Consider the following 23,307-nt stretch of genomic DNA (forward strand, 5'->3'; position numbering starts at 1 on the left):
TGCCCCAGGTCTGCCCCTTTTCAAAGACTTCATATCAACATCCATCCACTATCCCGTCTGAGGATCCCCCTGTTTACAGCAGCCAAAGGGTGAAATTCCAGTTGCAGTGACAACCTCCAATTGCAGGAGCAGTTTTTAAAATTTACTTTGAGGATGCTTACACGTGCCACTCCTGGGCTGATTTAATACTGGGTCCTGGCATCTAATGGCCCTTAGTGATTAATACCAGTCATTTGTTCAAAGTTAACAGTCCCAGAGTGACAGCCAGAGATAAATTAACAACATTAGAAAAACACTAAAGCCAGCATTTATAGAGCGGGTCATTGAAAAGATGATAGCAATATAGATCGACTCTGCTTATAATACACTATTAATGAATTTTATATGTTGAAGTCATTTTTACTTGGTACCTTTTTAATTGTTCTGAAGTTGTCCATATTTATCTTGATTAAAAAACAAGCCAACTCCTTCAGACATTAAAGGGTTTTATGTGCTTAGAAGTAGATATTGTAAGCAGATGGAGGAAGTGAGTGGGGGTGGGATGGAGGAGGGGCATTGTGTTTCCATAGAGTCATTTGTTACAATGAATCCAAGGTGTTGAGTAATGGGCTGCTATAAATCTGAGAACTGTTTACCTCATAATGTCTGCCAGAGAAATGTGGCCAAATTTGGGCCCTGCCTTTTCTCTACTCATTCCTGCCCCTTGTTAAAGAGACTGGCTGCAGACTATTTCCTTGAACCTGGCTCCCATGTTACAAGGCCATTTCCAAGGACTAACTTCTTTTTGGACTTTGTCGTCTCAGCACACATATTTAAACTATCCCTGTGAAGGATAGCAGAAAGTGCAGGTCTCATTTCGGAAGAGCAGATGTTCACTGATTCCATTTGTCTGGGATGAAGCAGTGAAATCACTGGAAAGTTGTAGGGATGGCAGAAACACAGTTCCTGCCACCTTTCATGGATGGGGAAATGGTGACCAGAGAGATTTAGCATGCTGAGTCAGAAAGATGAGGTACGAGGACCATATTTAAAGGTCAACCCCCCCAACACTCAAGGGATCTCTCCTCCTACAATATCACAACATCTTCCCTCTCCAAAGAAAGGAGTAGGAAGAAGCATTAACTCATGGAAGATATTTGAGAATTACCTGATATAGAAAGATGAGGGAATAGAACATACATTGTACAAGGAATTTAGGTGTTCAAGCATTCTTGTGAAACTTCTCCTTCCAGAAGAGACCAACAGCTCCATGTAGATACTCATCTACCATGTGTATTTGTTGGAACTTTCTGAATTGGATGTTTTGAGAACCACCAAGTCCAGGTTATCTCTTGTTTGCTCCATTACCAATGGTCACCTATGGTCTAAGAATAAACCCAAGGCTGGAATTGCTCCAAAGAGCGCCAAGGTCCTGTTTCTCATCGCCAACATGGACAAGCTCATCTTCTACTTCAACCTGCTCTGTGACTTTGAGTTGCAAATTGTCCAAATCTGTTTTTCCATTTGCAGCCGCAGAATGACAATGTATCCTAGGAGACTGCTATGTGGCTGAGCTCACAGTTGGTCGACCACCCATGGACTACGGCCATGGCCTGGCCCCTATAATAAGAAGGGGCAGTAGGAGTAGTAGTAGCACAGAGGAGAGTCTTGTAACAAAGAACTTGACCGAGTCACACAATGTCAGCATGGACTGGAACAGCACCCAGGACCAGTGCTCTTCTCTCCAGGATGTGATAGCACACCTATGTTTTGTGTGAGGCGTTACTTGTGATCAGCGCCAGGGAAAAGGCAGAGGGAAAGCCAGGAGAGTCCTTTCCAGCTCCATTCTGTTGTTGTCACTTTTTGACTTTGGGGACATCTCCACACGTCTCAGTAAAATGAGTGGGTTCCAAAAGATGATTACTAAGCCTTCATAGACCTTTCCTTGTGCAAGGAAGCCTTCCTCATCCCTCAGGCAAACTCACAGACCACAGGAGCCTGGAGCAGACTGTAGTGAGGTGACAGACCAGATGTGAGGCTGCTTAGCAAGCAGTCAAGCTGAGCATTGGCTCAGTGTTAAACTCAACTAAATTTGGTCTCACACAGCCCGGTACCTTGAGTCCTGTTTAATGAATGATAGCCTAACTCGGTACATGAACACCTAACACAGGAGTATGGTGTTCATCAGCCCTCAGTCTCCACAGGGGACAGCTTCCAGAACTTTATCCAATGCTAAAATTCACAGATGCTCAAGTCCTATGCAAAACAGGACATCATATTTGCATATAAGCAGCTAGTCACTGGTTTCATATCCACTGGTTCCAAATCTACAAATCCAACCACTCACAGATAGAAATATATATATATGTTTAAAATCTGTGATGAACACATACAGATTTTTTTCCTTGTCAGTCTTCCCTAAACAATATAGTATAACAACTATTTACATTGTATCAGATATTATACTTAATCTAGAGATAATTTAAAGTATACAGGAGATATATGTAGGTTTTATGCAAATACTACACCAACTTGAGCTTCCTGGGATTTTGGTATCGTAGAGGGTTCCTGGAAAAAAATTCCCATCAGTATCTCTAGGTTACTTATAATACCTAATATATGCAACTGCGATGTAATAGTTGTCATAATGTAGTATTGTTTGGGGGAAAAGTCTATTTGTGTTCAGTAAAAACACAAATTTTTGTACATTTTTAATGAATTTCATCATCATACAATTTTTCCCATTTGTTTCTCTGGGATTGAACCCAGGGATGTACTCTTGCTCTACCACTTGAGCCACCCCAAGCCCCTTTGTTCTTTGAACCACATTTGGTTGAGTCTTCCAATGTGGAACCCACAGAATTGGAGAGCCAACTGTATATTTTCTGCAGCAACTACCTGAGCCTCAGCCAACCCCTGCAGCCAAGCTCCAGCCAATCACAGGCTGACAACTGATCAGACCATGCCCAAATAAGGCATATAAACAGCTAAGCTATAACCAGTTAAGCTGTCTCTAGACCTCATTTCCTTTCCTCTGTCCATAAATGCTGCCTGTCCATTTGCTGGGTGGAACTCTCTGAACTTCTGGGTCTCACGGCTGCCTGACTGATGAAATCATTCTTTGCTCAGTTAATCTCTGTAAAAGTTTTTCGTTTTGACATCAGCTGTCCTGCCTTTTCTCTTTCTTTCTTTCTTTTCTTCTCTTTCTCTCTTTCTTTTTCTTTCTCTATCTTTCCTTTCTCTCTCTCTGTCTCTCTCTCCTCTCTGTCTCTTTCCTTTAGTGCTGGGGATCTAACACCAGGCCTTGTGTGTGCTAGGCAAGTGTGCAACGACTTAGCTACAACCCCAGTCCTTACCCTACCTTTTTGAACACTAGGGCATGATCAAATGTCTACAGGAGCACTTTCATGGCCCTGCATGGCACACCAGTGTGCACTGTCTCCTACAGCACAGTGGTTGATGGTTCGTTTCATCTTAGGATTTGTGTGTTTGTTGCAATGCTGCAGTTTGAACCCAGATCCTTGTGCTTGCTAAGCACACACTCCACCACTGAGCTACATCTGCTGCCCAGCCCAGCAGGGCTGTGGAAGGAAAGGAAGGCTGAAGGAGGAAAGGAAGAGTGACTGGTGAGTCCTTGGGCAGAATGGGGGTGGAGCATTCCTCTGCTCTGGATGATCTTTCTCCCTGTAAGCATCCCAAAGAACTGTGTAAGGAAGGAACTGGATCAGAGCAGTCACGTGACTGTGGCAAGAAGCAAGTCTGTGAAGACCAGGGGAACCACATCTTCACGAGACCTCAGCCAATTCTCTCCTGTGGAGAGGCAGGGGCTAAAACTGGTGAAAAGAGCAGACAGCTTTTACCACCAAAGTATCATAACGAAGCGAGACTCAACCTTGAACTGCAAAACTAACAACCAGAAGGCAAATAGAATAGGGCGGGAATGGGGGAGGGAGAGAGAACTAAGTAAAGGGGGAAAAAGGTAAATCAAAATGGAAAAATGCCAAGAGATTAAACAGATGAGAAGCCTTTTAGAAGATAAGCACAAAGAACACACAAGGGTAAGGTTAAGAGAACCTGCAGGTGGAGAACTCCCCAAGCCACTGAGTGCCTAGAAGCCACACCAATATTTAAGCCACATTCCTACAGGCTGTGAGGCCCATGCTCTGTGCCAGTAGGAATTCCCCAACCACATACTCTAAAAGCTCCCTAGGGGTGATGGTGTTGAAAATCACCACCTTGCATTTATGTCTGTGGTACATATTTCCTTACCTGTAGTCTGAGTCTTCTCATTAGACTTTACATCTACGAACAAGTGAATTTTTTCTTTCTATCCAGTGCTCCCAGGCCTGTAAAGATAGCACTGATCCCAAATAAGTATTTGTGATGAGTGGATGCCTGAAACCACATAGCACTGAAACCTACACACAAACCCTAAGAAACCAGAGATACCTACTAAGTGATTAATGGCTGATAGCACATACATCATGGATACGCTGCACAAAGGGAAGATTCACATCCTGGTCAGGATGTGACCAGAACAGCATGAAGTTTAAAACCTATGAATTGTTTTCTTCTGAAATTTTCCATGTAATAATTTTAGGCTGCAGTTGACCGTGGGTAACTGAAGCTAAAGAAAGCAAAACCACAGACAAACTAACTCTACTGTATTGGAATTTATCCTGCAACCAAAGTAGGGCCACCAAAACAGTGGATTGTCCTACTCTTGGTGTCTCCAAAGGGGCCTCCAACATATGGACTCCTCTTCCCACCTTGGTACTAAATGAATTTGAAAAATAGAGCAAAGATAAATATGAGAACCAAAAATATCATTTTTTTGTTGTTAGAGGCCAGATTGCACTCCCTCAGTGTGAGAGCTCCATTGGTCTGCTAACTAAGTCCCGTAATGAAGCAGATTGGCTGATGAGTGGTGGACACGGCAGGTTTCTCTCTCACCCTCCTGCCCCGCAGCTGGTACAGGCTCACACTCGATAAGACTTAGGCACAGACACCTTGATATCTGCAGTCATATGCCTGGTATTATTTTCAAAGTTACCAATTGTATGAAATGACTCCACTTCTCCAAAGGCAAAAGCATAGAGTCCACAGAAACCAGTTACCCTCTGAAAATTTCTCTTCCTTGAAAGGAAAAATGGAAGAAACCTTTCCCACTCCACTTGCTCATTCTTCCAAGTCTGCTAAGCCATCTTATTGACTGTCTTTTTTTTTTCTTTTATTCTTATGTGCATACACTGTTTGGGCCATTTCTCCCCACTTCCCCCGTGCCCCTTCCCTTTATCCCGCTCCCTCTCTCTCCCCCCCACCCCCTTGCTATCAAGCAGAAACTATTTTGCCCTTATCTCTAATTTTGTTGAAGAGAGAGTATAAGCAATAATAGGAAGGACCAAGGGATTTTGTTAGTTGAGATAAGGATAGCTATACAGGGAGTTGACTTGCATTGATTTCCTGTACATGTGTGTTACCTTCTAGGTTAATTCTTCTCGAACTAACCTTTTCTCTAGTTCCTGGTCCCCCTCTCCTATTGGCCTCAGTTGCTTTAAAGTATCTGCTTTAGTTTCTCTGCATTGAGGGCAACAAATGCTATCTAATTTTTTGGGTGTCTTACCTATCCTCACACCTCCCTTCTGTGCTCTCACTTTATCATGTGATCAAAGTCCAGTCCCCTTGTTGTGTTTGCCCTTGATCTAATGTCCACATATGAGGGAGAACATACAATTTTTGGTCTTTTGGGCCAGGCTAACCTCATTCAGAATGATGTTCTCCAGTTCCATCCATTTACTTGAGAATGATAAGATTTCATTCTTCTTCATAGCTGCATAAAATTCCATTGTGTATAAATACCACATTTTCTTAATCCATTCTTCAGTAGTGGGGCATCTAACTTGGCTGTTGTGAATAGTGCTGGAATAAACATGGGTGTGCAGGTACCTCTGGAGTAACCTCAGTCACATTCTTTTGGGTATATCCCCAAGAGTGGTATTGCTGGATCATATGGTAGATCAATGTTTAGATTTTTAAGAAGCCTCCAATTTTTTTTTCTAGAGTGGTTGTACTAGTTTGCATTCCCAACAGCAGTGTAAGAGGGTTCCTTTTTCCCCGCATCCTCGTCAACACCTGTTGTTGGTGGTGTTGCTGATGATGGCTATTCTAACAGGGGTGAGGTGGAATCTTAGTGTGTTTTTTTTTGACTGTCTTCAACTGGAAGCCCTTCTTTTCACCTATCTTGTGTCAGAGGATGGCTCACTTAGCTCTCTCAACTCTGGTTTCATCCCCTGCAGCAACAAATGATGACTTTGGCCAGGTGCCTGCCCAGCTTCTTTCAGCTCTGTCTGCAAATGGCCTGGACTTTTCTCACCTTTGAGACATTATTTCCATCCAGACAGCAGAGAAAAAGTAACATAGTGGGCAGGGAGCCATTTCTCAGACAGTACCAGGGGTGCCTCCACCTGCCGCGGTGCTTCCATAAGCAGCCTAAACCCTCAGCTCAGGCTGCTGGTCTAGTGTTCTCACCTCCCTGAATTTGGGGAGTGGAGCCAGCTCCCTTTCCCTCTGAAAGACTTGAGTCTGTTCTGATTCATCAGCAGGCTACAGGGACAATGAGAAGTTATAAATGCCAGGTTTGCTTCTCCCGGCCTCCTGGCATTGCCTCCCCTGATGGCATGATCCACATTGACCTATATGGGTCAGCAGTCCCAGTCTCAGACTGACACTTTCTCATTATTGTCAGCAGGAACATTAGTTATATGGGGAGTCCCTTTGCATCCTAAGACTTTTTTCAGTAACAACTGCTAAGTTTCCAAGCAGCAGATTCTACTTTCACATTCAGACTAAAAGTCCAATTTACCTAACAGTTCCGTTTTTAAGAATTAAGGTAAGGACGAGTGTGGTGGTCCACCTCTGTAATCCCAGCTACTTGGGAGGAGAAGTTAAGACAATCTTGGTTTGAGGCTGACCCAGACAAAAAGCACAAGACCCTATCTGAAAACAAACCAAATGCAAAAGGTCTGGGAAGTGTGGCTTATATAGTATAGCACTTGCCCAGCAAGTGTGAGGCCAAGTTCAATCCACAGTACTGCAAAAAAATTAAATTTATAATTAATGAGGGTAATAAGTAAATAGTCACTGAGTCCTATTGCTGGTCTTTCATAAAATGTCCACTTGACAGTAATTAACAATCAATTATCTGTAACATTGAAACAAGGATGCTCTTAGCTTCTATCTTGAATGTGCAAATGAGTGAGTATGGGGGAGGTGTCTGAGCAAAACACAGGCTCAAAGGTTGATTTCTTCTTGAGGGGTAAATGCACTTTCATAATTTGAAAATGACTTACAGCTGAAAATGTTTATTGACTTTGTCTTACAATCTACAGAAAGTGAAACTCGGCCACATATTATTCTGTAGTAGAACCGTGAAGATGCTCGTCTGCCTCTGATTGATTGTAAGAGGCAAAGATTTATCCTTACCTGAGAAATGTGGCTGGAAAAAAAAACATATATTTATCAAATGTGGCCATGGGTTTCCAAAGGTTGAGAAATAACTACATCATCTGAAAGGGCTAACTAAACATTTTCAGGAAATTAACTTTCTTCGTAACATTGACAAGGTTTCATGTAATATTCCAGCTGTTTGAAGAGTACTTCATAACTTTCACCACTGTCTATTTCCACCCCCAAGTTCAGGTGCTAGGCAGTGAGTTCTGTTCAGCCGGATGCTAAGGATGCCTCCTGTCTGCATGTAGGGGATTCAACCAGTGTTCTGGGCCATACAAGGAGAGTTGGGCACACAGAGCAATTTGGAAAGACTTGACCTAATCAAGACCCAGGAGGACATCTTGTGTTGACAAAGCACAGTAGGTGCACTGGCATTGGTGAAGGAGGAAGCCCTCACCATGTGGCCACAGACCAACAGCATCTCAGCTTCTCAAGAGGAATGCTGTATGCTGCTGTGCTCATCAGGAGGACGAGGAATGGTCTGTGAGAGATGGCTCGCCTTCCCCAGGCTTCATAGGCCCTGCTCATGGACGCTGACCTGCTCCTTCAGCCATGATAACCCCAGCTAGGCCCTGTGGTCCCAGCTCTCCAAAGTCCAGGAAAGCCAACACCCATAACCCCATCTCGGTCACTCTCCACACAGGACCAGCCTCTTCTTCCATTCCAAGGTGGCCCACCTCCTTCCAGGGTATTTTTCTGATCTGTTGTTAGATTTTACACTGTGCTAGGCCTTCCCTTTTGATTCTTGATTTGAAAAATTCTTTTTTAAAAGATGAACATTTGGTGTTTCTTTCACTTTACATTCTTACCTTAAAACTCCAAGTCTAGATGGTGAGATAAATTATTGATTAAAGGACATGTCACTAGAAAATGCAAAAAGGTTAAAGTCTTAAGAGTATCTCAATCTGTTCAGACTCATTTGATATCATGTTTAAAACATATTTTATCAATGTATTATTTAATTTGACTGTATGATGGTGATTTGGTGTTGTTTCTTTTTCAATAAAAATATTTTTTCCTTTACAGTTTTTGTTTTTAAAGAGAAGAGTGTTTAACATTTTTGGAGTCAGGTCTCTTTTTAACTTTTATTATTGTATACTTGAAAGGCTTATTTTATATTCTCACATTACATTTAAGAAAATTCACTGTGGTAGTGAACTTTTTAATTCATCATTTCTCTGTCATTTAATCACTGTAAGTAATCTCTCATTTCAGAGGCTAAAAATGTGAGAGTCTTACTTTCCCACCTTCTCTTGCAGTTCAAGTGGTCACATGACAATACTGGCCAATGAGAGAAGATGGGGGGTTCCCTCTATTACCGTGAGTGCACCAAAGGATACCCTCCCACTGTCCTTGCTACTTCATTCCTTTTTTGGTTTTGGAAGCAATTCTCATAGAAATACAATCCTTGGAGCTGTGATAATTACATTACTTCCATGAGAGGATGTGACTGGGGACAAAAAAGTCAAACTGATGAGGACAGAAGAACAAAGATAGGAAGGGCTCTGATGACATTGTGAGGCCTTCAGTCAACTACAGTCCCCTTACCCCAGAATTCTTTTGATATGACATAAACAAAACCCTCATGTGTTAAGTCACCAAGTCAGGTATCTTGTGACTTGCAGACAAAACAACCTAACCAATTTTCTCACTCTTATTTCCTTTCAGCTCTGTGTGTGTGTGTGTGTGTGTGTGTGTGTGTGTGCACGCAGCACTTGAATGTTTTATGTAATCCAAATCCATTGAGGTTTTTGTTTTGCTTCCTCTTCAGAAACATTTTTATTAATGGTTAATGAATTTTCCCATGAGCATTTATTCAGTGACTGATACCATACTTCCATACTTAATGTTTTGAAATGCCGCTTTGATACTAAATTCTTATCTATATTTGGATCCCAATTTTCTCATTAATAAAATAACAATAATAATAATAAAATACTTCCCTCATGAAGGTGAGTGATAAGCTTATAAATTAGAAAGCCCTGGTGGCTACCATCATTACTCATGATGTCTATTATTAAATGATTTCTGGCTATGAGCTTTTTCATTTCTTACATTTTCTCTTTGGTTACATATTTTCATTATGAACTTTTTTATTCTAAAGATAATTAGCTTTATTCTTAGCAAAATCATGCTTAATCTCTTTCTAACTACAAAGTGAAATATAAATTGGTATTTGTAGATCTTTCTTATTCTTAACAATTTAGCACTTGTTAAGTTCCACACTTTCTTACATCACCTACTTCTTGTTTGGTTTATGTCATTAGTAAAGTCTGGGATTTCAGACTTGTATTGTCACAGTTAAGTATTGTTTTCTCTTGAATAGCTCTTCCTTTAAGACTAATTTTGATATTTGCACCTGTTTTGGAAACTGGATTAAACAGCGTATTCAAACTTGAGTTCAGTTCATTTGATGTAAATGTTACTCACCTGCACTCACTTTCATTAGGCTGTGTACAATCTTGAGGCTTCTTTTTACTTCTTCCATTAGATGGTTTTGCACATTTTAAATAACCTTTGAGAAAGGTACATAAGCATATATTAAAAACAGCTTGTCCTTCAAAGGAGGTCTTCCTATTGCTTTTACAAAAAAAAAAAAAAACTTAGACAAAAATTCTTAAATCACAAAAGGGAAAAAACAAAGTAGAAGAGGTCAGAGAGGTGATGCAGAGGGAGTGGGTGATGGCACTGTAAGGGCCTCTTAAACCCTTGGAAAGATTTATGTTTTTATCTTGAAAATCTATGTAAGCATTGAAAGGTTCTAAGCTGAAGAATGGTGATCCAATTTTGTTTTTTACATGATCATTTTACAATTGTGTTTGAGATGGGCAAGAGACTATACTAATAATTAAGGCAAGAAATGCAGTAGCTGCATGGGGTGTAGCAGCAGAGGCAGAGGGAGCACAGTTTCTGAATATGCTTTGACAGTGGGGGCGATAAGACTTTCGTTTTATGAAAGAAGAGGAGGTGTGAATGACTCCAGATGTAGGTTTTGAATAGCTAAAAGAATGGACCTTCCATCAACTGAGATAAGGAAGGCTATGGCAGAGCAGGCCTTAGGGAAGGGAGACATAAGGAGTTCCATTTTGGAAGTAATGAATCCAACACGTCTCTAGATATCTAAGTGGAGATACTAAATAGGCAGTCGATATAGAAGGCTAGCATTTGAGAGAAAGAGCTGGATTGCAGATAAACATTTGGGAGTTGATATGGCTTGACTATGGTTTGTCGCCACCAAAATTCATGTTGAAGCTTAATTCCTCAATGCAGCAATGTTGTGTGGTGGTCATAGTGGGTAGCATTTGAGTCATAGAGGCAGACCCCCTCGGGGATGGATTAATGCCATCTCGAGGGAGCCAGTTCTCATGTCCCAGGACAGAGAATGGGTCGTTATGGAGCAAGGTTACCCCACATGCTCATCTGCCCTTCTGCTTTCCCATCATTAATGCAACAGCTCAAGGCCCTCACCAGAAGCACAACAGGTGCCAGTGCCATGACCTTGGACTTCCAGAACCATGAGCCAAGATAAATCTCTGTCTTTATAAATTACCTAGTCTCGGGTATTTTGTTATAGCAACCAACAACAGACTGAGATGGGAGACATTACATCTACACAATTATTCGAACTCTGAGCCTAGGTAGACACTGGTTATATCTTTTGATAGCTTCCTACATTGAATTCTTATTTTCTTCTGTGTGTGTTTGAATAAAAACAGATTTGTGGGCTTTAAAAAATCACTAGGTTTACAAGAGAGAATTTTTTACTGGTCTTCCCCCTGTTCATCAGAGTCAGTGGCAGCCTTTCTCAGATTCACAGCTGGAGTGCAGGCTCCTAGCCTGATCCCTCAGGCACTTGCTGTGTAGAATTCTAATGTCCTCAAATGGGCTTTGTCTCTCGTCCCTCCCACTGGATACTCTGATGCTTCGAAGCAATCAGGTGCTTAGAATCCACAGTCTAGCATGCCTTGCCCAGGGCCCTTCTTCTCCAGCACATTTAGAGTATTGTCACACACTGGGGCCAAGCCCTCAGTCCCTATGTTTTAGTGAATTTTCTGTTGCTATAACAGAACGCCTGTAATTTATAAAGATTGGAGATTTATGGTGACTATTCTGGAGGGTGGGAAGTCCATAGCAAAAGCATGGCTTCAAGTAAGGGCCTCATGCTGTTTCACTTTGTCACAGAGAGAGTGAAAGAAAGGGCAAGAGGGCATTTGTGGAAGAGAGTAAAGGGGGCCAGACTCCCACGACAGCAAACCCCTTGCAGAGAGAACTTTACTTCCAGGACTCAAACAGTCCCACTAAGCTCCACCTCCCAATGCTGCTGTTTTGAAGAATTAAAATCCCAACACAGGAATTGTGGTGACACTCACAAACCATAGCATTTCCATCTTTCCTCTTTTTTGTTTGTGCGTCTATTTGTTGCTTGTTTGTTTCCCTGGAAGCTATTTCTTTAAGAATTATAAAAGGTTAAAACTATATAGCAAATAGATTCCTTCCCGGGAGCATGGGATAAGACATTAACTAGCTCTTTCCTTTTGCTTCAGTGGAAATACTATGCATAATGAGGTTGACTGTGAATTTACCATGAGGGAACCCCAGTTGTTGGGAGAGCTCAGGTCCCATCTGCCTTGCCCCTTACCTGGCACTGGGTTATTCACCAGGCTGAGTTTTACTCTTATTCTGTCTTCCAAAATACTTTATGGGGGAACTAAAAGAGATCCATAAGGAGCTAATGGTCATTGCCATTTTAAGCCATTCCAACTGCAAAGGAAAGTTATAAATTTCTAAACTCTCACAACCAAAGCCATCAGGATGCTAAAATCAACAGAGAAGTTCCCAAGAGTTGCTAGTAAGTTTCCTCTCCCAGGTCTCTGAACATTTTATAAACCATCTCATTTATCTCTCAAGAAACACCAGCTCACTCATAGATTTAGCTACCATGGAGGTAAGTCCATACACATTTTCCCAACAAGGTATAAATCCTGCAGCCAGGAAAGAGAGGGTTTTTCCAACCTCTAAATACACACACATAAATATTCAATGTAAGCAATCGAAAATTGGAATATGCAAATAACTGTAGAGGTTTATTTTGTGCCCCATTATTCCCCTCCCCTCAACTCTCCACCTTGATAATTCACACTTATTGGATTAGTACATTAGCCATATTTCAGGTGCCAATAGCATCCTTCTTTTTTGCCTTAGAACCACGAGGAAGAAGGATGCTTCTATATCACCCAGACCCTAGAAGAAAATCAGTCATATTCACACTTTGTGGTTCAATATGCAGTTCATAGGGTGCAATTGACTCTGACGGATGCAAACCTAGTCCAATAAATAAAGAATTGATGGGTAAGGAGGTAGTGACCATAGTGAGACAGGACAACAGGGAAGTACAGTTTGGCCAAGATGGGATGGAGACTGACCAGATAAAATATCATGAAAGTCCTGCCTTGGTCATGCCCCCTTCAGGAGACATCTGATTAGGAATGTCCTTGGAACCCCCTTTTTTGCAGTTAACTCAATAGCCCCTGCATCGTGATAAAAGAGGATCTTTGTGCAGAAGGGAAAGTCCTGGAGCCACTGTGTGCTGGGGAACCAGTCCTCAGATGACCTCTTGAGACACCTCTCTACTTAAAGCTTCAAACATATGGATTGCATTTCACGCACGAAACTGTAACAAAATGCATTATTGGTAGGGACATGCACAGTCAAAAATAAGTGATGTAACATCCTCCCATCAATCAAAGCTGCCAATCATAAGAAGGACACTCCTTTCAGCCCCAGCTTCAGCTTTAAATAACAACCCTGCAGAGAGCTTCTTCGCTTAGGTCTGCTCCCGTCTGTGGGAGTGTATCCCACTTTCAATAAATCTACACTTTGTTGGCTACTTCTGTGCGTTGTGTCTGAATCTTTGTTCAATTCACCAAGAATCTGGAACACTCATAACAAAGAGGTGCTCAGAATGCCCCCACACACACACACACACCTGATGGTATCAAGAGAACACGTTCAAAAACTGGCTCTAAGTGTTCAGGATTTGTGCGTATGGTGCTAGTGGGTTACTTAGAGCAGAAATCACCATTGTCAAGGATTTCAATTCGAGAGCTACAGTAACAGAGCAAAACGAAAACAAAGTCACAGCATCACAAAAGGTCAGGGCCAAAACTCCAAACACATGCACTTACTTTCTTCCTTATACCCTTTTAAAACCCTTACTTTCAGCTAAGCATGGTGGTTCAAGACTATAATCCCAGCTACTTTGGAGACAGGGAGAGGAGGATCACTATCCAGGAAAAAGCACAAGACCTCATCTGAAAACCAAACTAAAGGCAAAAAGTGTAGGGGCATGGCTTGAGGGGTAGAGAGCTTGCTTAGCAAGCACCAGGCCTGAGTCCAATCCCCAGTACTCCTATATGAGCTTCATAATATCTCTTGGAGTCTGTCATCACACCTTGCTCACAGTAGTCCTCTATAAATACTTCTAGAATTGTACAGAGTAAGTCCGTAGTATCTTAGACTAGCACTCATGCACGTACATGTGGCTCAATGTTCTTCAATGATACCAAAAAAAAAAGCCAATTTGGAAAGGGCTTCGTGATGCCAAATGGAGGGAGACTTGGCTGTTGGGTGTCCTGTAGGGCATTACTGAAATAGCTGATAAGAAGTAAAGAAAGAGAGTGGAAAAGGGAGGAGAGTGCCTCAGAGGATGGAGGAAGAAGCTGAGGAGCAGATGGCAACAGGGGAAAAGGCTTAATGAGGGGAAGGCCAGGAGAGATGTGCGAGCTAAAGAGATTGTAAGCTAAGAGAGACAGTTCAGAGGTAGAGGTCTCTGCTACCTTCAGAGTTCTGAGTGCCAAGGAGACCTGCTGTGGGCAAAGGTCTTCTGAGTTCACTGCACATGGGCTGGGACACAATTAGAACTTCCTAAGTGGTCAAAACAAGGATGAAGGAAGGACCATCCAGAGGTGGCTGAAGTAGAGACTGAGGTCTGTGGCTACAGGAGGTCCAACCCTCTGTGCTCAGTTTCTAGGGCAATCCTCCAAGTGTGGATGGACGCAAAATCCTTGAAGAGGGTAAAAGAGGAAGATAGCAGAACTGACTGAATCAAAGTGTTCAGTGACAGCTGAAGGAAACTGCTAGAAATCTGCAACTCTTCAGCATCTGCAGGTTTAAATCTTTCTTTAGACTATTAAGTTAATATAATGCAAAATGGAATCTGTCTCTTAGACTTTATGGTGGGCATCAAGGGAAGACTCTTAAATCTGATCTATCCTATAAATTATTAAAAGTAGGGTTGGGTGCAGGAGCTCATGCCTATAATCCCAGGTACTTAGGAGGTGATTCAAGGTCAGCCTAGACAAGAAGTCAGTGAGACCTCGCCTCAAAAAAACTCCTGGAAACAAGTGAGGAGTGGTGGTGCATTTTGTAATCCCAGCTATATGGAAGCAAAAGTAAGAGAATCTGAAAAATATCTAAAGCAAAAAGGGCTAGGGCTGTCAGAGAACACAATACTAGATTCCAGGGCAGGGAGATGGGGAGAGATATGGATAGGAAGTTTCAATTTTCTGAGTTCTATAAGCCATTCTATCAAGTTCCTGAACCGGAGGAGGGAGCCATGGTGAACCTCTAACTTATAGCCTGTTGATCAGAAGCACAGATGCTAGCCTGGAACTCATGACCAGCATGTGAAGTGAGAGCAGTCTTGTGGGACGGAGTCCCTAAACCTGAGAATGGTGGCTAGCTACCAGGAGCCAGTGTCAATGCAAGACACCCAACTGGCATCTGGGAAGCCACTGGTGTGGAAAAGCCCACAGCTCTGGTGTCAGAAGTGTCATCAGAAAGATCAGCCCAAAGGACTCTGCTGCCATTCTTCTCTCCCATCTTCGCTGTCACCTCTGCAAAGTCCCACCAGGGTGCTCCCCACCCTCGCTGTGCTGGACCTCAGCAGGAGAACTGTAGCCTATGCTGTCTGTGTTCCTGGCTTCAGACTGGCAACTCTCCTAGCTCCATTTCTCACTGCTAGACCCTCGATTGCAGTCTCCCTGTTTTTAGCCATTTCTGATTAGCCCTAATGTCACAGAGCAAGAAGAAGCACCTTTTACTTTTTATACAACATGAGGTGACTTGTCAGGACTACAACCTTTTCTTAAGACGTGTGCCTGTTCTCTTCAAAGACCTCCCGTTCCCCACCCCCATCTCACATCTCCTTTCTTCTAACCCAATTACACAGATGTGCTCGTCCCTGAGCCCCATGCCTCCAGACACTGACCAATCTTTGAAGAGGCACCACTCCTACTTCAGCTATATTACCAACACACAGTGTAATGGCTATTTGGGAAATTATTAAAGTTGTTTTATAGTTCAATGATCTCTCTAACTGATGTACACCATGGATTAAGAACTGAAGTCCTGCATTAAAAGACATATGCGTATGCAAATTCACTCAACTTCTCCCCTCCTCTCCAGCTCTCACTCTTTCTCTCTCCTCTTCTTCACTTCCAACTTCTCAGTGTCACCTATCCTGACCATTTCCAGTTCCTCACTTCCCAACCCAAAAGCCTGGCTTCTGTCCTCTCTTTTTATTATAGGAACAGATTGATGGACTCTGTCTTCCCCCTCACCCACTTCCTCTGTCCTGGTTCCCCTCACAGGGAATTTCTCAGCAGACTGCACCAACAAGTTCAGGATTTAGCAAAACAGAAGCTGGAAAGGGAAGTGGCTTGCAGGCAAGTTCTGCTATAACCAAAATCCTTTTTCAAAGCAAGGAAACATTAAAGTCTATTTACTTTGGGGAAACAGATATGGGGAAAGGAGAGAAACTAGAGGAAACCCAATAAAACTTGTGTTTCTCCAAAAGTATCTGCCCCATTGATATTATTTCATTAAACCTCATGCTAAACCTATGACAACGACTATAATCTCCAATTTTCAAATGAACAAATTATAACCTAAAAGCTTTAAATAACTTATTCAAGTAGTAAGTGACCATGATAAAATTCAAGTTCAAAATCTGCCTTACTTCAAGCCCATGGTGTTTCTGGAGTCCTAGATTTGGAGAAGTAAAGAGGAAGAACATAATAGGCTAAGGTCAGCGTATATCATAGCTTGGTGACATGAGTATCCACTGTGGCATGGCACAAAGAACTTTTCTCACCTGGGGAGAATTTAAACTGGAATTTTCCTGGTGCCAAGAAAAGAACAATGGGAAGAAGTCTGAATTGTCAAGTGAGGAAATTTAGAAAGGGAGGTGCCCTTGGACTTGCTGTTCTGGGTCTCGAACTTCCCACCTGTGAACCATTCAACTTGATCCAAAAGGCAAGACATGTTTTGCAGCAATACTTTTGAGCTGGGATTTTTTGTTAATGGATTCCAAATGAAAACTCTTGTCTCTTTCATGGGACAATCTCTTCTTTTTAATGCCAAAGATTTACAGTTTGATGGAGGAAATGTTGTCAGAGTATGGTTCCCATTCCATAGTCATCAGAAAACACATGGGAAGGATATATAGACTTCCTGGACACACACATGTGCACACACACAGATGTGCACACACACATACACCAGTGACTTTCTTAAATGAATTGATGATGACATTTGGAATTGATCTCATACATATTAAACTCTCTGAAAAGTCCATGTCTATGAAGAGAAGCTTAAATATTAGGCTTCGTTGTCTACAAAGGTCAAATACACCCTCTTGTGGTAAAATGGCATATTTTATTTCCACATGATTTCTATAACAGAGCCCCTGAAATAGTAATTTGATGAATAATGAGTACTGGAGAAAAAATGATGACACTTATTAAGCCTTTATGCTATAACATCAAAGCCATTTTCAAAAATATTAAGTATCTGTTTTATGGATTCCCCATAATCTCCATTTTCAGGTGAAAAAACAGACTCTGAAGTCTTAGAGAAATTGCCCAAGGTAATGCAATAGGCAGTAGAAAAATGTGAAGGAAAGACAAGGTCTGAACTTTCTGCCTTTCTATTACAGCAAATAGACCACTCAGAACGTTATCCAACTGATTCCCAAAAGTTATGTGGTTAAGGCTGAAGAACTAATGAAACTGTGTAAAGTTAATCCAGTCACATAACTGAGTGATCTGTTGTAAACTGGAGAGGTGGTCACTGCCCAACCATTGTAGGACCGCCATTTTGTTATTTGGCTTTCCACCTACACCTTGTTGTCCATCACCCAATCAATTTTGGTGCCGACTTATCAACATGTTTTTAGTGCCTGGTGTTGGCTAGGCTGTCCTGGGAGCTGGATAGAGTGATGATCAACACTGATGAGATTTTTGGCCTCTTGAAACCTGCTTTCTAGCTGGGTGTGTCAGTTCTTCTATTAGTGTATGTCAAATTGCCATGATTTTAGCAGCTGAAAACAACACTCACTTATAGCATACAATTCTCAAGGTCAGAAGGCTGAGCAGGATCAGCTGGGGGGCCCTGATTAAGGCTAAATCTGTTCTTACTTGGAGCTTCTAGAGGAAAAATCTACTTCCACATTTGCTGCAGCTTGAACATGGCCCCCAAAAGGTCATGTGTTGGAAACTTCATCCCCAAATTCATATTAATGGTATTAGCAGATAAGGCCTTTGGGAAATAATTAGGATTAGATGAAGTCATGAAGGGAGGGCCCCCATGATGCATCAGTGGCTTTACAGGAAGAGGAAGAGAGACCCTTGCTGTTTTGTCATGTGGTGGCCACTGCCATGTCATAAGGCAGCAAGATGGCACCAACCAGAAGACAGCAGCATGCTCTTGGACTTGCCAGCCTCTAGCACAATAAACTTGGGGTTTTTTAAATAAATTACTCATGACTGTAGTTTGGATCTGGAGGGTTCCCCCAAAAGATCATGTATTAAAGACTTGATCCACAGCCCATAGTGCTATTGGAGGTGGATGACCTTTAAGAGTTAATGTCCAGTAGGGGGGTCTTCAGGTCATTATGGATGTGCCCTTGAAGAGGACTGTGAGACACCAGCTCCAAATCTTCCTCTTTTTTACTTTCTCAGCCATGAGGAAAGTGGTTTGCTTTTCCATGAGCTCCCATCATGCTGTGCTGCTACAGGACCAAAATAATGCTGCCAACTGGCCATGGACTGAACCCTCCAAAACTGTGAGCCAAAATAAACCTTTCCTCCTTATAAGTTGATTCATCTGTGGTGTTGATGCATCTGACTGATGCATCCCATTTCAGGTATTTTGTTATAGCAACAGAAAGAAAGAAAGAAAGAAAGAAAGAAAAAGAGAGAGAAAGAAAGAAAGAAAGAAAGGAAAAACAGTGAGAAGACAGCATAACTAAGGAAGGAAACAGGATGTTGTGATAGGGAGAACTGAGCAATGAGAAGCTAGCACACCACAAACTGCAAGAGGACAGTTAGAAACTGAGAGGACAGTTTTTAGAGAGGTCCTGAGACAGGATAGAGCTGGGGGTGCTGCAAGGGAGAGAATGGTGCCAGAGAAAGGAGAAGCTTGGAGTCAGGACAAGAGAGGACAGGGCTTTGCGGGCCTTCGTAAGGACTCTGAGTGCCACTATCCATGTGCTGGTCAGCTTTGAAGCAGGTAATCTCAAGAATGGAATGATCTGCTTTGTACTTTAAAAGGTGACTGACTTTAGATGTGGAGGGGAGGAGATTTGAAGGGAAGAGGAATAGAAGCAGAACAAATATTTTGGGGCACCTGCTGGGTCTGGCAGACAGATGATGGGGACCAGGACTACAATGGGGCAACAGAGGGGCACAGGCAGGGTTATTGCACAGATACATTTGGGAACAACTCACAGGGCTTCTTAATACGTATCATCACTCAAAATTGGGATCTCGAAAATCTGAATGAAAACCAATGCGATGTCATTTTCAGTAAGCATGATTAGGCACATTGTCATTTGTAGCAAATATGATTACAAACATGATCAGGGGCTCACCCAGAAGGCAGCAGGCATGAGATGAGGTGTCAGTGATGATAGCAGAGAAAACCCTCCAGGACATGTACAGGGGATACTGCCCACCAGCCTTGGGTACCCAAAGCAGGTGTCATGGATGTTGGGGACAGGATGCCAGGGCCTCCTCCAACCTAAAGGTCTCTCTTTAGCTCACGGGGACCACAGGATTGAAACTGGCAAAGAAAAATTAAAATATAAAGTCTCCCTTCCTGTTAGTCTGCTCCTGAAAGATATTAAAATAGTCATGCAAATTCTTATATGAGAACCCATGGGGGAATCCCAGGATTGGGAAGACAGGACCAGCTTTGAAAGCATGAGGGACAAAAGAGGGATCAAAGAAAATCATTGTTCCAGACACTCAGTGCAACTGAAGAGAAAAAAAAAAAAAGAAAAACAGGCACACAGGCAGTTGTAAAATAGGACACTTTTCTCTTCATTTTATACAGGGTGTGTATATAGGTACACATATGCACACACGTATATATGAAGTATACACACACACATGTACACACATAAATGAGGAATTTTCTCTTCTACAGTCTGGAATCATTCATTTTATTATATTGTACTCAACCATAAAACCATTTAAGCCCAGTTGGTTTTTTTTTTTTCTTAAACACCAGGTCCGTAATTACCATGTCAGTCTATTGCATGTCTGTTCTATTTCTTTTAACTCTCCCTGGGTCCATTTCAGAAAATAATACTTTAATAGGAGACCTGTGTCCTCAAGACTTTAAAATATATGGCCATATTGTTGTATGTAACAATCTCTAATATTTCCTTTAATCTCTTCCATCTTTTTGTCTCCTCTCTTATTGCTAACATAGTATGATGTGCTTTCTTTCTTTCTTTTTTATTTCATCAAAATCAGCAGGGAAATGTCTATTTTATTAGTCCTTTTAAGTACCAACTTTTGGTTTCATTTATCTTTTCAGCCCTTCCTTTGTTTGCTAGTGAATTGATACAAGCTTGTTATCTTTATGAATTCCTACCTCTTGCTTTCCCATTGTTATTTTGTTGTCTTTTTCTAATTGTGAGGTTGTATACTTTGTTCAGGTTTTTCTGTCTTTTTTTAAGTTAAAGAATGTCACATTCAGCCGTATGACTTTCTACAGACGTTGGTTATATCCCATAGGTTTGAGTTGTGACCTATTTTCATTGATTACATTTGAAAACAATTCCTTATTGATTTGGTTAACAGGTTATTTATGAGAGTGTGTCTCAGTTTATAGAAAAATCATCTAGTGTCTACTTTTCATTATTAATTCCTGGTTTTATTGGATTATGATCAAAGGATGTGGTCTGTAAACTTTCTACTTTGGGTGAATTATTTAAGCTTGCTTTTGGTTAAAGACATCTCTGAACTTTTAGGAGGGTTCCACAGGCATAAGAAAACAATCACATTTCTCCTCATGCCTTATCCATGTTCATGTGCGTGCTGAATAACCCAATTCTGACTGCCTATTACTTTTTAGATTGTGTTAGTCAAATATTGTATAAAACACCTACTTACATTTTGACATTTGACTTGTCAGATTTGAAATGAGTAATTAAAAAATCCCCACTATAATTAAATTTTAAAAAGAAATCCCTCCTTGTATATACAATCCCTCCTTGTATATTTAGTTCTTTGGACACTGTAACCATTAATAAATGGTACTAACATGATTTGTTCTTCATCTGCACAAAGATAAAGCCAGACTCATCCCATATGGAATAATTAGCCATACATGAATTAAACACGTAAAAAGAGAAGAGAACAGGGTCCCAAAATCCCCCTTAAGGTGCCATGCCCCCAATGACCTAAAGACCCCCCCACTGGGCTCCACCCATTAAAAGTTCCACAACCTAATAGTGCCAAGGTGGGGACCAAGCCTCTAAGACAGCAAGCCTTTGAGGGACACATATGATCCAAACTACGGTAAAGAAGTTAGAGGCAGTAAACACAGAACTATCCTGTGCAAAGTAATTAGCAATAGCTAAAGTTGAAATTTACAAATCCATGCTATGTTTGGAATTGAAGATAGGACTGGCCTTCACTGGCATCATTTTGAAGAGCCAGTGGGTACAGATGCCTGGGAACTCCGGGCTCTGAACATCTAGCAGTCTCAGAAGAATGCCATGCATCTTAAAATTAGAAAATGTCAAGAAAGTCAGGGTCATCTCCAGAGCAGACAGGGGCAACCTGGCACACACCAAGTTGCTGCTGGGGACCTTTGTCCTAACTGAGAACCCCTAAGGAGAAAACAGTCTCCTTGGAATACGGAGACGGCCTCCAATACACATCCAAGACCCTTGCCACCAGCACCATCCTGAAATAGGCATATCCGGCTGTGGCTTGGATGTGGCTTGTTCCCCAAAGGGCTCACGGTTCCCAGTGTTTGGTTCCAGTGTGGTAATGTTAATAGGTGACAGGACTTTAAGAGATGGCTCTAGGGGAGCTACTTGGTCATTGGGGACTATCCTGAAGAGGTTAAGGTAGTTTTCATGGGACCCCTGAGTTAGCGCTCAAGACAGCAAATTGTTGTAAAAACCAGAACCTGGCCCTGGACTCATCCCCTGGCTTCCTCTATGGCATGTGATCTCCCTCCCTCTCTCATGTATTCCCGTCCATCACGAGGTTTTCATCAGAGCTGCGATGATACCACCATCATGCCCTTAAGCCTCAAGATCTGTGAGCTAAATAAACCTCTTTTTTTAAACAAAAGTACTCAGTCTCTGCTGTTTTGTTATAGTAATGAAATTGTACTAAGACTGCCTCAGCACTAGGAAGGAAAAAAAAAAAGAGTATGGAAGCCTACTCTTTTTGTACTCATCCTTGTGAGTGGGTGTGTGTCCCTCACAGGAAATGTAGAGTCTGTTTTAGACCCTGAAACTAAACTGAATTTTTAATCAAACTAACAGAACCACTAAAACATTGATACCACAAATGACAGACAAGTGGCTCAAATCTCCAACATGAAAAGCATGATGATAAATGAAAAAGGGGAGGTCCTCCTGGTGCTTACCAGAAGCCGTGATCTTACACTGACTGCAGAGAAAGATGAGGCAAAGTTACATGTACCCCATATGCACCTCAGCCCAGGCCTTGCGCCCAGCCTGCCTTGTGAATGGGGAGTTGTGGGAGAAGGGGGGAAGGGAGAAAAAAGAAAAAATCAATAGAAATAAGTGAAGTCAGTAACAAGCCATAGGATATGAGCATACAAATGACTGATAAGTTCATAAAAGATTCTCATACAAACTTGTAGTCAAGAAAATACAAAAAAGCAACCAAAGTGTCATAAATGTCATAAGCTACAGCATCCAATGAGGGGAAATTCAAATAAATGGTCCCTCCCAGACATTGCTGGTGTAAATGTAAATTACTACATCATCTTTGTAAAATACTCAAGCAAAATTCATTGAATGCTGATATACATCCATAATCTCGCATTGGGAGCTCTAATTCCTAAAAAAGAGCACTGGTGAGATGAGAGGCACGATGTCATTAATTGCAGTGTCATCTTTTACAAACATCTTGGAACCAACCTGAGGGTTGTTAATTCAGAGAATGCATGGAACAAGCACAATCCTGTTGTATTGGGGAATATTATTCAGGCATTAAAAGGGAGTCAGGCCTGTATCCATTGGCCCCATGATTTTTCAAGAATAGTTCTTTACTAATACTAAGGAAATAGAAAAAGATTAAATCAAATTAAAAAGCATTAATAATAGTATATACACATACATGTACGCAGTATCCAATAGTGCCTGCTCACATGTACTCCTTAAAGGCCTGGCTCCGTATAAGCATAACTTACCCAGATTCACTCTTTTCAGAATCTGGATAGTTTATACTCTATGGAACTCGGGGAAAGAGGGAAAGGAAA

At 41.7% G+C, this 23,307-nt stretch overlaps 1 non-coding gene across 1 annotated transcript; it reads left to right on the plus strand.

Moving 5' to 3' along the window:
• Positions 1 to 22,429: 22,429 nt before the first annotated feature.
• Positions 22,430 to 22,562, plus strand: LOC141414501 (small nucleolar RNA SNORA51). The gene has a single exon (XR_012439528.1). It is a non-coding gene; the product is annotated as a small nucleolar RNA SNORA51 (small nucleolar RNA).
• The last annotated feature ends 745 nt before the right edge of the window (positions 22,563 to 23,307 follow it).

The sequence above is a fragment of the Castor canadensis genome, chromosome 11 (genome assembly GCF_047511655.1).
Source record: "Castor canadensis chromosome 11, mCasCan1.hap1v2, whole genome shotgun sequence".
Classification (NCBI taxonomy): domain Eukaryota; kingdom Metazoa; phylum Chordata; class Mammalia; order Rodentia; family Castoridae; genus Castor; species Castor canadensis.